General features: G+C 44.9%; 1 long non-coding RNA gene across 1 annotated transcript; it reads right to left on the bottom strand.

Moving 5' to 3' along the window:
- Positions 1–10,890: 10,890 nt before the first annotated feature.
- Positions 10,891–14,535, bottom strand: LOC311604911. Its single transcript, XR_014781742.1, has 2 exons — positions 14,038–14,535; positions 10,891–11,292 (listed from the first exon to the last, which is right to left on the bottom strand). It is a non-coding gene; the product is annotated as an uncharacterized lncRNA (long non-coding RNA).
- Between the last annotated feature and the right edge of the window lie 473 nt (positions 14,536–15,008).

The following is a 15,008-nucleotide window of genomic DNA, read 5'->3' as shown; positions in this document are numbered from 1 at the left end:
GGGACAATTGGGGAACATTCCTTACATCACACGGGTAGAGAAGTGGTCCAACCTCCATCACCATGGCCACGGCAGGGCACTGAAATCAGCATCTGAAAGCACAGTGCACGGAGGCCCTCCTCCAGCAATGTATCTACAGAAACACAAATGTTTTTAAATAGCACCCATCTCAACCACAAGGCTTGCAATGTGCCGTGTGACTTCACCATTTTAAGACAGCCACATGGTACAAAGCAACATTTATAAAATGTCTTATTCCTAATGGACTCTCTGCTTATTAGAATCTCCTTTTACTGAGAAAGCAACAAGTCTTATCTTAAATTGGTATGGATTTTTATATGATGATAGAAATTCAAAGTTATATGTTTACAACATACTATATATGTGATTCAACCTTGGTTTAAAATATTCTTTTTTTTTTCTTTTTTTCAGTCCAGGCCCTTTATTTCTTTTACACATCAGGCCATGAATTCATAGGGAATGGGCTCCAGCAGCTCAGGCTCCTTCCCGTTAGTCCTCACGAAGTGCGCTTCTCTGGGTGGCGCAGGCTGGAGCTTCAGCTGGACCCAGGTGCCCTTCTCCTTGGCCTCCTTCTTCTTCTGCTCGTTCTCCTTCACACGCTTCAGGAAGATGTCCCTGCTCTTAGAGCGCGTGATGTGCTCGATGCGACGTTGATTCTCTTGGCGAGAATCTTGCCCGTGAAAGCAGCCTTTCAAAAAAGCTAAAATATTCTTTATAGCTGGGTGTGGTGGTACACACCTGTGATCCCAGCACTCAGGAAGGCAGAGGCAAGTGGATCACTGTGAGTTCAAGGCCAGCCTGATCTACAAAGCGAGTACAGCACAGCCAAGGTTGACTCAAAAAAAGCAAAAAAAAAAAAAATTATTTTTATATGATGATGAAATTTCAAGTTATAAAGGCTTATCTAGATTAACACAAGCAAACTTATGTCTTTGCTAGAATGTGGCCATTACATATTTATGCTTTATATGTCTTATAGACTATTTATTGAATTATAATTTATTGACTTAGAAATTACTGGATATGGTTAAAACTCACAACTCCAGGTCAGTACTTGAAAGTTTGTGGTGCTTAGATAATCTTTTGTTGTTGTTGTTTGTTTTTCTTCTTCTTCTTCTTCTTCTTCTTCTTCTTCTTCTTCTTCTTTTTCTTCTTCTTGTTTTGTTTGTTTGTTTGTTTGTTTTTGTTTTTTTGAGACAAGGTTTCTTTGTGTAACAACCCTGGATGGCCTGGACTCACACTGTAGACCAGGATGCCCTTGAAGTCACAGAGATCCACCTGTCTCTACCTCCAAAGTGTTAGGATTAAAGGCATGTGCCACCATGCCCTGCTTTTTGCTCAAGACATGGTTTCTTTGTGTAGAATAATGTATAATGTAATGTACACTATAAGTATGTTTAAAATATATATTTATATTATACATTATTGTATATTTATATTTAAATGTACAGGTTATATAAATATATAATTAAAATATGTAATATTTTAGTGGTGCAGTGTTCTCTGAGTTTGAGATCAGCCTGCTCTACAGAGCGAGTTCCAGGACAGCCAGGGCTACACAGAGAAATCTTGTCTCAAAAAAGAAAAAAAAGTTTTAAAAATATTTATTTATTTATTTATTTATTTATTACCTATACAGTGCTCTGCTTGCATGTATCCCTGCACACCAGAAGAGGTCACCAGATCTCATTATAGATGGTTGTGAGCCACCATGTGGTTGCTGGGAATTGAACTCAGGACCTTTGGAAGAGCAGCCAGTGCTCTTAACCTCTGAGCCATCTCTCCAGCCACCCCCCCCCCCACAATTTTTTTAAATCACATTTTATTGCATTGGTGGAGGGTGTGATGTGCCATGGCTTATCTGTGTAGGTCAGAGAGAATTTTCTGGAATTTGCTTTCTCCTTTTATCAAGTGGGTCCCAGATACCAAACTTGGGTTATTCGGCTTGGCCACATGTGCGGTTAAACACTGAGGGGTCTCACCTGCCCACCTGTCTGATCTTAGCTCATTCATCCCGTCCTATATGATTCCGTTCCGTTCTTCTTTAAACACTTAAGGAAATGGTGAAGGAAGGAAGTGGCCGATTTGACAAGAGTGTTCCACCAGACCCAGAACCCTGGTTCATAGGTGCAGGTCTTTGAAGTATCAACCCCACTGCATGAGGAGGCAGCTACATCAGGAATGTGTTTATCAGATTCAGGCACTGGGCTGCAAGGAGGGCCGAGGCAGGCCTTCGAGGAGGGCCATCACCCTGAGGAAGGCCTGGGAGGGGGGTCATCTCCCTGAGGAAGGCCTATTTGGTGGGTGGGTCAGAATGGACAAGGAGAGCAGCCACCAGGAGCAGTTTCTGGACTGCCACTCTGCCAGCCTTTCGGAGAGGCCTGCTGCGTGACAGGAAGACTGGACAAAGTCACCAGGCCTGGAACAAGGGGGAGAATCCAGTCTGACTGGCGGCTCACAGTACGTGAGGTCCCTGTACAGCCCCAGGCTTGAGATTTGGGCCCACATCTTCAAGGAAAGATAAGACAGGAAAGGAGCTAAAAGAAGATGGCGGCCTTGGCCCCGAGCCCACACCTCCCTCCAGGCACTGGGTCTTCCGGGTCAGAAGCGTTTGCTTGCAGTATGTACCAGCGGATCATCGCCCTTACGATTTCAGAGACTGCACCTTTGGTTTCACCGAGACTCCGGGTACTGAGTCATGCCTCATTAAGATTGTAAGTCCACAGCAAAGCCAAATTAATACCATCACTTGTTTTGTTAAGCAAATTCTTTCCCCAAGCAGCAACTAAGTGGAAAGTAAATTTTTTCAGCATTGCTTCTAGACAGGCATTTATTCACAAAGCACTACCAACTCCAAGAAATGAAACTATTGTAACAAAGTTTTGGCAGTAAAAGGAAAACAAAAATTATTTCACAGGCAGTTGCATTTTTCTGTGGCAGATAATACTATTTATAATAAAGTATGATTTAAAAAAATTTTTTTTTGAGACATGGTTTCTCTGTGTGTAGCCTTGATTGTCCTGGGACTCTGTGGACCAGGCTGGCCTCCAACTCAGAGATCCACCTGCCTCTGCCTCCTGAGTGCTGGGATTAAAGGCGTGTACCATCTCTGCTTGGCTGAAAAGTATGAATTTATTTATATATATATTTTTAAGTACTGGAGATCAAACCCAGGGTCTTGATCACGCTAAGTGCATGCTCTACCACTGCACCACACCACCAACCGTCTTCATTCTTTTCTTCTTCTCCCGCTTTCCTTTCCCCTCCCCCACCACCCTTCTGTCAGTCAGGCATCCATTGGGGCCTGGCTTTCCCATCTGGCGGGGGGCCAGTCCAGGTGCTGCTTGCTTCTGGACGAGAACAGACGGACCTCAGGAGAACAGACGGACCTCAGGAGAACAGATGGACCTCAAGATTAAAGCTCCCAATTCTCTTAGGAACATCTTGAGTGCTTTGGGGTGAGGCCCATGCACTAGGCCTGGGTGTGGAAAGAGATTTTCCCCATGCAGTGTTACAGCTTTTTTCTTTTAGTATGAAATTGCTGGTATCAGAAGGCAGGTTTTCATAACTCTTCCTTTAGCTGCTCACATGGCAGAGGATCTGGGCTGACACCTGAAAACGGCCAGAAGGCAGGTCCAGCGAGACACAGGCTCAGCAGGTTCTTCACCAGTGGTCAGCACTGAATTTACAGCAATGGGGGGGGGGGTTGTCCAGCAGCTGCCAAGACAGCTCCCCCATCGCTGCCTTGACTGTCTTGACCAGCAGTCAAGCCCTGGGTGTCCAGCTGCCGTTCTCCCCCGGAATAAATGGAGTCTCAGATGGTTATGGTGGAAGAATGGTACAACCACCGGACAGCAAAGTCAGCCAACCTTGGGCCGCGGGGAAGGGGTCTGAGGGTCAGTGTGTCTGGTTTGTTGGGGGTAGAGGTGCCAGGATACTTAATCTACACGTGTTGGCATAGAACCTCATCTACGTGCACTATGTGCATCACAAGAAGGGAAACACAGTCCGTAATTATCCTATGGGTGGGCGAAGAGCTTCTAGGTAAGACTGAAGGTCATTCGCTTAAGTTAGGGTCTCCTTACCACAAGGTGGGGTACTTCTAGGAATCCCCAGGGGCTTGCTGAACAGGTTTCTTATCAGGAAAGGGCCAGGCCTGTAATCTTCCCTGAGGGGGCTACGTGATGCTCCTTAGAGTTTCTAGGGTTCAGAAAGGAGACCTCGCTGAGAAAGGGAGTCTGTTGTAATAGTTGGCTATCCTAATAAACCAGACTCCGACCTCTCCCGCATCGTACCACACTCTTCTTCCCCCCCCCCTCTCTCCTTCTCCTCCTTTCTCCTTTCTCTCCACTCACCCTTCATATCAGAACATTCCCAAGGAGCATCCATCTATTCACTCAGCATTTATTATTAAAATGTGCCTTTTCTATCCCTGGCCCTGTGCTGGTGATGAACTGATAAATGTGGTCGGAGACCTGGAATACTTTCTGCTAGCAGAGGGAGAGAGGCGTTATCAGAAATAGCTGACAACCAAAGGAGTCGTTCTAATAAAGTCCTTAAAAAAAAAACAAAAACTGGAGTTAGCCGGGCGTGGTGGCGCACGCCTTTAATCCCAGCACTCGGGAGGCAGAGGCAGGTGGATCACTGTGAGTTCGAGGCCAGCCTGGTCTACAAAGCAAGTCCAGGACAGCCAAGGCTACATACACAGAGAAACCAAAAAACAAAAACAAAAACAAAACAAAAAACAAAACAAAACAAACTGGAGTTACAGGTGTTGGTTGTGAGGCTCCTGATGTGACTTCTGGCAACTGAACCAGAGTCCTCTGCAAGAGAAGCAATTGCCCTTACCCACTGAACTATCTCTTCAGACTTGTAACCAATACTTTAATAGATACATAGTATAAAGAATGACTATAAATAAATGAATAATAGCTAACAATCAAAACCCGTACATAGTAAAAAATTGATTTGTCTTCATAGTAGCCTATGAGGCTGGTGCTATTAGTACAGCTGAGGAAGCTATTCTCAGAAGTTTCCATATTGGTTGAAGTTATTAAATGGTACAGATGGGTTTGAACCAGTGACCTCGTCCAGCCAAGGTAAAGTCATCGGAGGACCCTGGACAAGCAATGAGCTGACTCCAGGTAGAAGGTGTGGAGGCACAGTGTGAGGTTAGGGAGTTCCTGGAAAGAGAAAAGAATGTGTCAGAGGCTGGAGGCAGCACCCAGGAGAGATGTTAAGGGTAACCGTGGGCAGTTCTGAGGGATGATGCTCTGGGTGAGGTGTGGAGAGCTGAGGGGGAGGAGCCCGTGTGTCATTGAGGAGTCACAGGAGTGCTCTGTGAAGGCACTTAAACATGGGTGTGACCGGACTAGATTTGCATTTCATAAAATGTCTTTCAGTAAAGACTGGCGTGGTGGCGCAAGCCTTTAGTCCCAGCACTTGGGAGGCAGAGGCAGGTGGATCATTGAGTTCGAGGCCAACCTGGTCTACAAAGTGAGTCCAGGACAGCCATGGCTACACAGAGAAACACTGTCTTGAAAAACAAAACAAAACAACAACAAAAGAATAAATAAATAAAAGGAAAAAGAAAGAAAAAAAAAGTCTTTCAGTAGCAGCTGCCTAGGTTCAAAGGTTTGGAAAAGGAGTCAGGAAACCACGTATCTCCTGGGCTCAGGACAGCTGGAAAGTGATGACGCTCCTGAGAACACAGTCTAGAGAACTCTCAAACATCTGCTCAGGGAGCAACGCAGCACAGTTTGTGCTCGCAAGATTCCTAAACGTCCTTCGGCAGAGAGTAAATCAATAAATCGTTGTATGGTCTTGTAATAAAATACCATATGGTGGCTGCGATGAATGAAGGAGAGCAACGTGTGTCAGCAGGAAGAAGAGTGAGGCTGGGTGAGGGAAGCAGGCTGCAGGAGTTACAGACAGCATGACACCGTGTTAGCAAAGTTAAAATCCTACGTAGCAACACTCTCTGACGTTTGTGATTTTACTGTGAAGGCTCAAACCCTGAGACAAATGGCTGAAGGGCCTATTTAACATATCAAACCAGTCTTGGCCGCCAGGTTCTCCCAGCATCCCTCAGTCCCTGCCTGTTACAGAGTAGGACTGGCATCCCTGCTCTCCCTGGGCTGCCCTTCCCTATATAACCCGGACACTTTGGTTACCTGCCCCTGTTTTGTTCCGTGGCCCTCCTGTTTGCTGCCCCTAGCTCCCCTCCCCCAGCCCCTCCCCCATCTCCTCTCGTGACTCAGGGTCACATCCACGCTGGACTCTCCTGGATGTCCCTGCTCTCTCTGGCTGTGCTTTCCCTTTCGTCTACAATAAACTCTCTCCTCTCCTCTACCTAAGAGGAGTCATGTCCTTTCCTTTTTTTTTTTTTTAATTTTTTCATACATTTACAAATGTCTGTAGCATGAAATGGATAATAGTAATGTCATGAAGATATCCTGGGGTTAGGACTGAGGACAAGGATGGGCTAGTTTTGTGTGTGTGTGTGTGTGTGTGTGTGTGTGTGTGTGTGTGTGTGTGTGTGTGTAAGTAAATCATGAATAAGATAATGTTAAAATTTTTAATAAATGAGCTGGATGTGGTGGCGCACACCTTTAATCCCAGCACTTGGGAGGCAGAGGCAGGCGGATCACTGTGAATTTGAGGCCAGCCTGGTCTACAAAGCAAGTCCAGGATAGTCAAAAAATTAAAAAAAATAAAAACAAAGAATTTTAATAAATGAAAGCAGTCTTTATAATTCTCTGTACTCAACTGTATATTATTTTGAATATATTTCATTAATAATCTTAAAAAATTAAACTTGGGCTGGGCAAGGTGATACACGCCTGTAACCCCAACACTCGAGAAACAGAGGTAGGTGGATCATTGTGAGTTCGTGGCCAGCCTGGTCTACAGAGTGAGTCCAGGACAGCCAAGGCTACACAGAGAGACCCTCTCTCATAAAACAAACAAAAATATATAAATAAAATTAAATTGGAGTCTCACATCTGTAAACCCATCACTTGGGAGGCACAGGCAGGTGGATTGCTGTGAGTTCAAGGCCTACAAATCCAGTCTAGGACAGCCAAGACAACACAGAGAAACCCTGTCTCAAACAAAACAAAACAAAACAAAATTAAACTTGGATCTGAAAGTGTGCTATTGCCTCAGCAAAGAAAAAAGGGCATTCTGATGACAGGATCTGGGGCCACTGGTAAGTCAGGAAGAGGAGCCGGGCATGGACCAAGGCAGGAACAGCAAGAATGAGGAAACTGCAAGATAAAGGAAGCAGGTGGTTGTTGGGTCCTGTGAAGGCAGAGAGTGGATGGCATCCAGACGACTGCTGCTGAGTGGGTGGTGGAGCCGATCCCGAAGAAAGGGAATGTAGGAAAAAACAGGTTTGACTGGGGTGTGGTGCACAGACAGTTTCAGACATGTTTGCTTTTAGGTTCTTCCTGGGAGAAATGTCCAATATGTAAATTCAAACCAGAGGTTCAAGGTGTGGAACAGAAATATAAATGTAGTCACTGGATAAGTAAGTCTTATTTTAGGGATAGATACAAATGGATACTTTGTATAACAATTAATGTTAGCACTCCAGAGGCAGAGGCAGGTGGATCAATGTGAGTTCAAGGCCAGCCTGGTCTACAAAGTGAGGGCAGGAAAGCCAAGGCTAAACAGAGAAATCTTGTCTTGAAAAAAAATTTTTTTTATTAATATTTTGTTTGTTTGTTGTTTTGTTTGCTTGTTTGTTTCTGAGACAGGATTTCTCTGTGTAGCTGTCCTAGACTGGCTTTGTATAGCAGGTTGGCCTCGAACTCATAGAGATCCTCCTGCCTCTGCCTCCCTGAGTGCTGGAATTACTGTTGTGTGTCACCACAGCTAGTTTAAACTGTTTTTATTTTTTTTATTTATTTATTTTTGGTTTTTATTTTTTATTTTTGTTTTTTTGAGACAGGGTTTCTCTGTGTAGCTGTCCTAGACTGGCTTTGTATAGCAGGCTGGCCTCGAACTCATAAAGATCCTCCTGCCTCTGCCTCCCTGAGTGCTGGGATTACTGCTGTACGTCACCACAGCTAGTTTAAACTGTTTTTTAATAGAAGAACCATTATACAGAGTAATAAACTAATTCTGGGGCTGGAGAGATGGCTCAGGCATTAAGAACATTTGCGTCACTTATAGAGGACCCTTGCTCAACTCCCAACACCCACACATCACAACTGCCTGTAACAACAGCACCAGGGGATCTGACGCCCTCTTCTGGCCTCTCTAGGCATGTGCTACATGTTTCATCTTAAGGTCCTGGGGGAGGATCTGGTGTGGTCTTGCTCATACAGACAGCACAAAGGTTACTAGGCTGTTAACCACCTCTGGTCCTATTTGTGAGAGTCTGGGGAGCCAGACATAGCCTGGCCCTACAGATAGCACAGAGGTCCCCAGGCCATTAACTACATCCATACTCAGCCTTCTAGGTGGAAACCAGGCTATTAGACTTGAATGTTTAACATTATTGGTTTCCCATAGTGCTTATCCGTGAGTATTAGGACTTTGTGCCTTCTGCAAGAAATGTCACTCTTCTAGACTTATCTTCTGGAAAAGAACATACAGACATACTTAAGAAAAGCCAATCTCAGGCTGGAGAGATGGCTCAGCGGTTAGGAGCACTGTCTGCTCTTTCAAAGGTCCTGAGTTCAATTCCCAGCAACCACATGGTGGCTCACAACCATCTATAATGTGGTATGATGCCCTCTTCTGGCATGTAGGTGTACATGCAGGCAGAACACTGTATATATAATAAATAAATATTTTTTTAAAAAGCTAATTTCACCAATCACTTTGTGATAACCGTGCACATTGAGACTATCTTATGAATATTTAGTTGGCTCATTTTGATAAGTAGAATTCCTTCTATACTGAAAGTCATTCAATGATGATCTTAATTTTGTGCTAATAATTCTGAGATTTTCATTTAGTGAGTGGGTCATTATTTCTTTTCTTTCCTTTGTTTTTTCTTTCTTTCCTTTTTTTGGCTTTTTGAGAGAGAGTTTCTCTGGCTGTCCTGGAACTCTCTTTGTAGACCAGGCTGACCTTGAACTCACAGAGATCCACCTGCCTCTGCCTCCTGAGTGCTGGAGCGCCACCACACTCGGCTTCATTATTTCTTTTTTAAGTTTTACTTCTTTTTTGTGTTGTTGTTTCATTTTGCAAAACAGGGTCTTACTAAGTAGCTCTGGCTGTTCTGTAGGGTTTCTGGGCTTTGGGGAGGGGGAGAGAGGGAGGGAGGGAGAGAGAGAGAGAGAGGGAGGGAGAGGGAGAGAGAGGGGGAGGGAGAGAGAGAGAGAGAGAGAGAGAGAGAGGGAGGGAGAGAGGGGGAGAGAGGGAGAGGGGGGAGGGAGGTTAAGAGTGCTGATGTGGGAGACACACACAGGTGTCTTTATAAAGAGAGGGACTCTAAAGAGAGGAGAAGGCATGGAGTACAGCGGCAGACGCTGAGTGATATGGCCATAGTGAAGGAAGGAACGCTAGCAGCCAGCAGACTCTCAAAGAAGCAGGAAATAGGCTCAGCTCTCAACCCTCCAGAGGCCTTGCTTGGGGCGTATTAATACTGATTTTTAAATTGTGGCCTTGAGAACTGTGAGAGAATAATTGTCTATTGCTTTAAGCCACTAAAGGAACATTTTAATATCCCACATAGTAGAATACTACTTGGTCAGCAAATGGAACAAACTATCAACATACAGAACAGTTTGGATGAATCTGAGATGCGCCCTGTTTAGAGGAAGAAACAAGCTAGAACGGCATACTATACAATTTCATCTGTATGGTGTCTTAGCTAGGGTTGTTGTTGTGGTTAATTTATCAGTATGGCCTAATAATGTTTATTATTAGCCCTAAACTATTATTATGGCGGTATTTTCTAACCTGCTAGCAATCAGTCAGGACACAGACACCTGTTATATTTTAAAATAGCCTTAGTTAACCTGGGGCAGGGCAGTTAATCCCCTAACCTACTTCCCACATTGGGACAGGTATCCCTTACCCTGCCCCAATCCCATGCCATCTGCTTCTAATAACTTATATCAAGCTACCTCCCATCCATAATCTCAAATTATCATCATTTGGGCCAAATCTCCATCCATGCCGGCCATGTGCTTTCTCTCCACTTGACCCATGGTGTAGCCTCCTTCTTCTAGCTCTTTTCCTTCCCAGGATTCATTCATTCATTCATTCATTCATATCCCCCCCCCTCTCTCTCCCTCCCTCCCTCCCCAAAGCCACACCTATCCCACTTGACACTCCCCCCCCAGGCATGATGGCTTTTTAATTAGTCAAACAGGACTAAGCTCTTAGGCAAGGTTCAAACAATCTTCATCAGACCAACCTCCAATAGGTTGTACCTCTGAGAAGAGACGCCATGACCAAAGGATGCAGGGAACCAAACTGCAGTCCTCTGGATGAGCAGCAAGTGCTTTTAACCACGGAGTCTTTTCTCTGGGCCCCTTAACGGTCCTTGTGTCTCTTTTGCCAGTTTCAACGACGAATTAATTGACTGTGGCAATGGTGCTGTAAAGTGTTGTTAGTGAGAAGCAGACTACATCACAGAAGATGGTTACTAAGAACGACCTCTGAGAAAGACAAAACATTCACAAATACCGTAGAGACTTGTGAGGCACAAAGGTGAGAGGGACTTTGTCCTTTGTAGATGCAACTAAGGTCGGGGACCTTGAGCTGAGGAGATAGGCTATGCTGGGGAGCCCACTCTAACCACTTGAGCCTTCGAGGTAGAGAACTGTGTTGGCCTCGAAGGTCAAGAGATCAGAAACATGAGAAGCTCTGGCTGGCTTTAAAGACGGAGGTACAGCTTCGCGGTCGTACTTTTAGACAACTGTTTTTATTTTGGTTTCCTTAAATCTCTTTCTCCCTACTCCACCCCAATCCAACACCCCAACACCAGGTAGGGGGGAAGGAAGGTTAGTGGGGAGAAGGGGTATGGTTTTCCTTGGCTGCTTCCTGCTGTCTAGGGTCGCTGGCTGCCTTCGGGCAAGTCCGATCTTCGTTTTAGGATATCTCTGACTTCTTCTCGTCACAATGCATCAACAGCAACCAGGAGCAGTGGTGTATTGGGGGAAGCACCAGCAGCCTTCTTCTTTCTCTCCCAGTCTGGGAGAGACCACGTCCCTGAACAAGGTAGTTCACGGCTGACAAACATCATGTGTCCTCTCTGGAGGCAATTATCAGCTGTGGACAAACTGGAGCAGCCCCCAAATCCCACACCTGGGATTAAAACAAAAACATGTTTACATATATCCCAAAACTTCCACAACACAGCTCGGTGAGGCAAATCATATAGGCAATCTCTAGACAAATTAAATTTGACCAGTGAGTTTCAGGCCCGAACGGTCTCTGCCCCTCAAGGTTACAGGCATGCATCACCATGTGGGTGGCGGGGATGCAGGCTCAAGTCCTTGCTTATGTCTGCACAGCAGAAGCTGTACTCAGCAGTCTGGCCAAGTCATGGAGCTTCAGGCTCAATGAGAGACTCTGTCTCAAAGGATCAAATAGAGAGAGACACACAAAGAGGGCCTCGGTCTCCACCCACATGCCAACATGTACACGCGTACACACCCAAGCAAACACACACTCATATTTGTATGCAAGTTCACACAGATGCACACACACATGTGCGTGCACACACAGACACACCTCAGAAACTTGTCAAACTGAAAGAATAGCTGAGTGGTGGTGGAGGACACCTTTAATCCCAGTAGTTGGGAGGCAGAGGCAGGAGGATCTCTGTGAGTTCCAGGGCAGCCTGGTCTACAGCGTGAGTTCCTGGCCGTGTCTCTAGCCCTTTGTTGTTACTGTGGTTTTTTTGAGACAAGGGTTTTCCTGTGGACTCACTTTGTAGACCAGGCTGGCCTCAAACTGACAGAGATCCACCTGCCTCTGCCTCCCCAAATGCTGGGATTAAAGGTGTGCGCCACCACGCCTGGCCTTTTGTCTTCTTTTGTGTGGTGCTGGGGAGCGAGCCTGAAGCCTCCAGCAAATTCTAACTGCTTTTCAGGACTTAACTATGCACTTGCCTACTTCATTTTTATTTTTATGCTGGATGGGGTCTCATTCACTTGCCTGTGTACATACCATCACGTGTATGGGTATGCAAGCTATTGTGAAGGCCATTGGTTGACGCTGAGTGTTGTGATGACCTTTTTTGTTTTTTTGGTCTTTTCGAGACAGGGTTTCTATGTGTAGCTTTGGCTGTCCTGGACTCATTTTGTAGACCATGCTGGTTTCAAACACACAGAGGTCCACCTGCCTCTGCTTCCCCGAGTGCTGGGATTAAAGGTGTGCGCCACTGTACCCACTCATCCCTGCTAACTTTAACAAAGGTATTATGGTGGTAGCGAGGACATTCACTTCGGCAGCATGTATACTAATATTGGAACGATCATAGTGAGGAAGAAGATTGTATGTGTGGGGACAGGAGGGATATAGGAACTTTGTAGTTTGACTTGAATTTTCTGTAAGCCTAAAACTGTTCTGAAAATAAAGTTCACTAGTCCCCAAATCTTACACACTGTTTTAGAGAGAGCTGGTGTCAGTAGATAGCGTCTCTGCAGGCAGTTCCCTGGCCCGGCCGCATGCCTTTCAGAGAAGTTCCTCCTGGAAGCATTATGTACCTGACCTTGTTTGACTTGGACATCAGATCAGATGCCCGAAGTGCAATCTTTTTCATGCGTTGTTGAGAAATGCACAAAATTCGCCAGGCGTGGTGGCACATGACTTTAATCCCAGCACTCGGGAGGCAGAGGCTGGCGGATCGCTGTGAGTTCAAGGCCAGCCTGATCTACAAAGTGAGTCTAGGACAGCCAGGGCTACACAGAGAGACCCTGTCTTGAGAAAAAAAAGGGGGGGAGAAGAAAACCCAAAACCCAAACAGAAAATAAAAATACTTTTGAGCCAGCTATGGTGGTGCACCCTATTAATCCCAGAACTTGGGAGGCAGATGGCAGACACAGGTGAATCTCTGTGATTTCAAGGTCAGCCTGGTCTACAGATTGAGTCCAGGACAGCCAGGGCTGTTATACAGAGAAACCCTGTCTCAAAAAAAAAAAAAAACACACACACACACACAAAAAAAACAACAACTAAAAAAAAAACAAAAACTAAAAAAACAAAAGAAAACAAAAACAGAAATACTTTTATGTGTACCTGCTTACTTGTACATGTTGGTGTGGTTGTGAGAATATGAGAAAATATTTTCTTATGAAAACAAAAGCTACCAGATACTGCACCAAGCAGATATCCTGGTCAATTTAACAGAATCATCGGGGCTGGAGAGGTGGCTCAGAGGTTAAGAGCACTGACTGCTCTTCCAGAGGTCATGAGTTCAATTCCCAGCAACCACAGGGTGGCTCACAACCATCTATAATGTGATCTGATGCCCTCCTCTGGCCTGCAGGTGTACATGCAGGCAGAGCTCTATATACATAATAATACATAAATAAATCCTTTAAAAAAACTTATTTAACAGAATCATTGATCCAGCAAGTCAACTTCCTGAAAATAATTAAAAGATGCTCAACACAACACTGTGCATAACCCTATGGTAAGTAAAAAAAAAAAAAAAGGATACATTTAACAGAAAGAATAAGAAATTAGTCAATGGATAAATTTAACAGAAAGAATAAGAAATTAGTCAAGTACAGTAAATTGCATATGTCATCTTTAACAATAAAAGTACTGTAAACCAAGGCACACAGAGAAACCTTGTCTGGAAAAGCCAAAAAAACCAAACCAAAACAAAACCCAAAAACCAAAAACCGCCCAAAACAAAACAAAAACCAGAAAAAACCCAAAATACTAATGTATAATTATTTTTGTCATGTAAAATGTTTAATATAGTAATTATGTTGCATAATAGAGTAACAGCAAGAAAATGCCAGTTTATAAAACCGTACACACATTTGCTCCTATGCAATGCTCAAGGCAGTAGAATTTAGAATAATGGCCACTTACCAGTGCGTTGCTTCTCTGCAGCCTGCTTCATTGCTGGCTCTGCAAAGCTGGAGCTGCACGGCGTGTGTGCCTCCCTCTGTCAGTCACGGGCCCTCATGTTTCTCTTACCAGTCTGGGGATCTGGCGTGACACTGCAGCAGGAGCAGGGCTCCCTGGGGCCTGCCTTGGCAGGTTCCTGCAATCGGCTGCTTTCTCCCGGCTGACCACTCAGTTGGCACTGTCTCCAACGGCACCCACCTTCCTGAAGGCAGGTTCCCACAGCCACGCAACACTACAAGAACTTGGGTGCCACGCCCCCCTCACTCCCATCCTCAGCAGGGTCTCCATTTCTCCCCTTCTGGAAGCTTCTTCCTTGCTGAGGAGATTGTGGTGGTTCCTGCTGGCTGCTTAAAATTCCTCCGCATTCTCTTTACTTCATAGCTCTTTAGTTTTTGTTGCTGCTCATTTTATAATAATTTTTAAAATATTGCATCTATTCCCCTCCTCTGTGTATATGCAAACCACATATCTATGCGTACATGCCTTTTTTTTTTTTTAAAGACAGAAGCATTGATCCATGCAGATTTTGTGAGCTTCCTCTGCATCTTGGTTTGCAACAGCGGCCACAGCATTTCACTGGACTCACATACCTTGAATTCTTCGCATTATTAACATTTCCCTGCAGTCTGGGTCATTTGGGTTCACTCCAATGTTATGACTTTATAAATAGGGCTGCAATAAATATCTTTTCAAAGCAATTGTTGACTTGCAAGTGTCCACTTTCTACTCTCATCTTTTTCCTTTGGGGACCAGAATTATGTTCAATGGTTCTTTCACCGCGTGGCTTCTGGTCGGTCCCAGGCAGTAGATGACGGGGAAGGACTGAGGTGAGGCTAAGTTCTAGTCTCTCTTCCCTCATTAGGTTTTCTAGAACTGACTATGGTCCTGTTCCCAAGATGACCTCCTCAGCAAAGTGCTCTTTTCCTTGGTCG

This window comes from Acomys minous (assembly GCF_964271855.1).
Source record: "Acomys minous genome assembly, chromosome: 9".
Classification (NCBI taxonomy): Eukaryota; Metazoa; Chordata; class Mammalia; order Rodentia; family Muridae; genus Acomys; species Acomys minous.
Note: the sequence above shows the minus strand (reverse complement) of the source record. Positions and strands in the feature narration are given on the sequence as shown.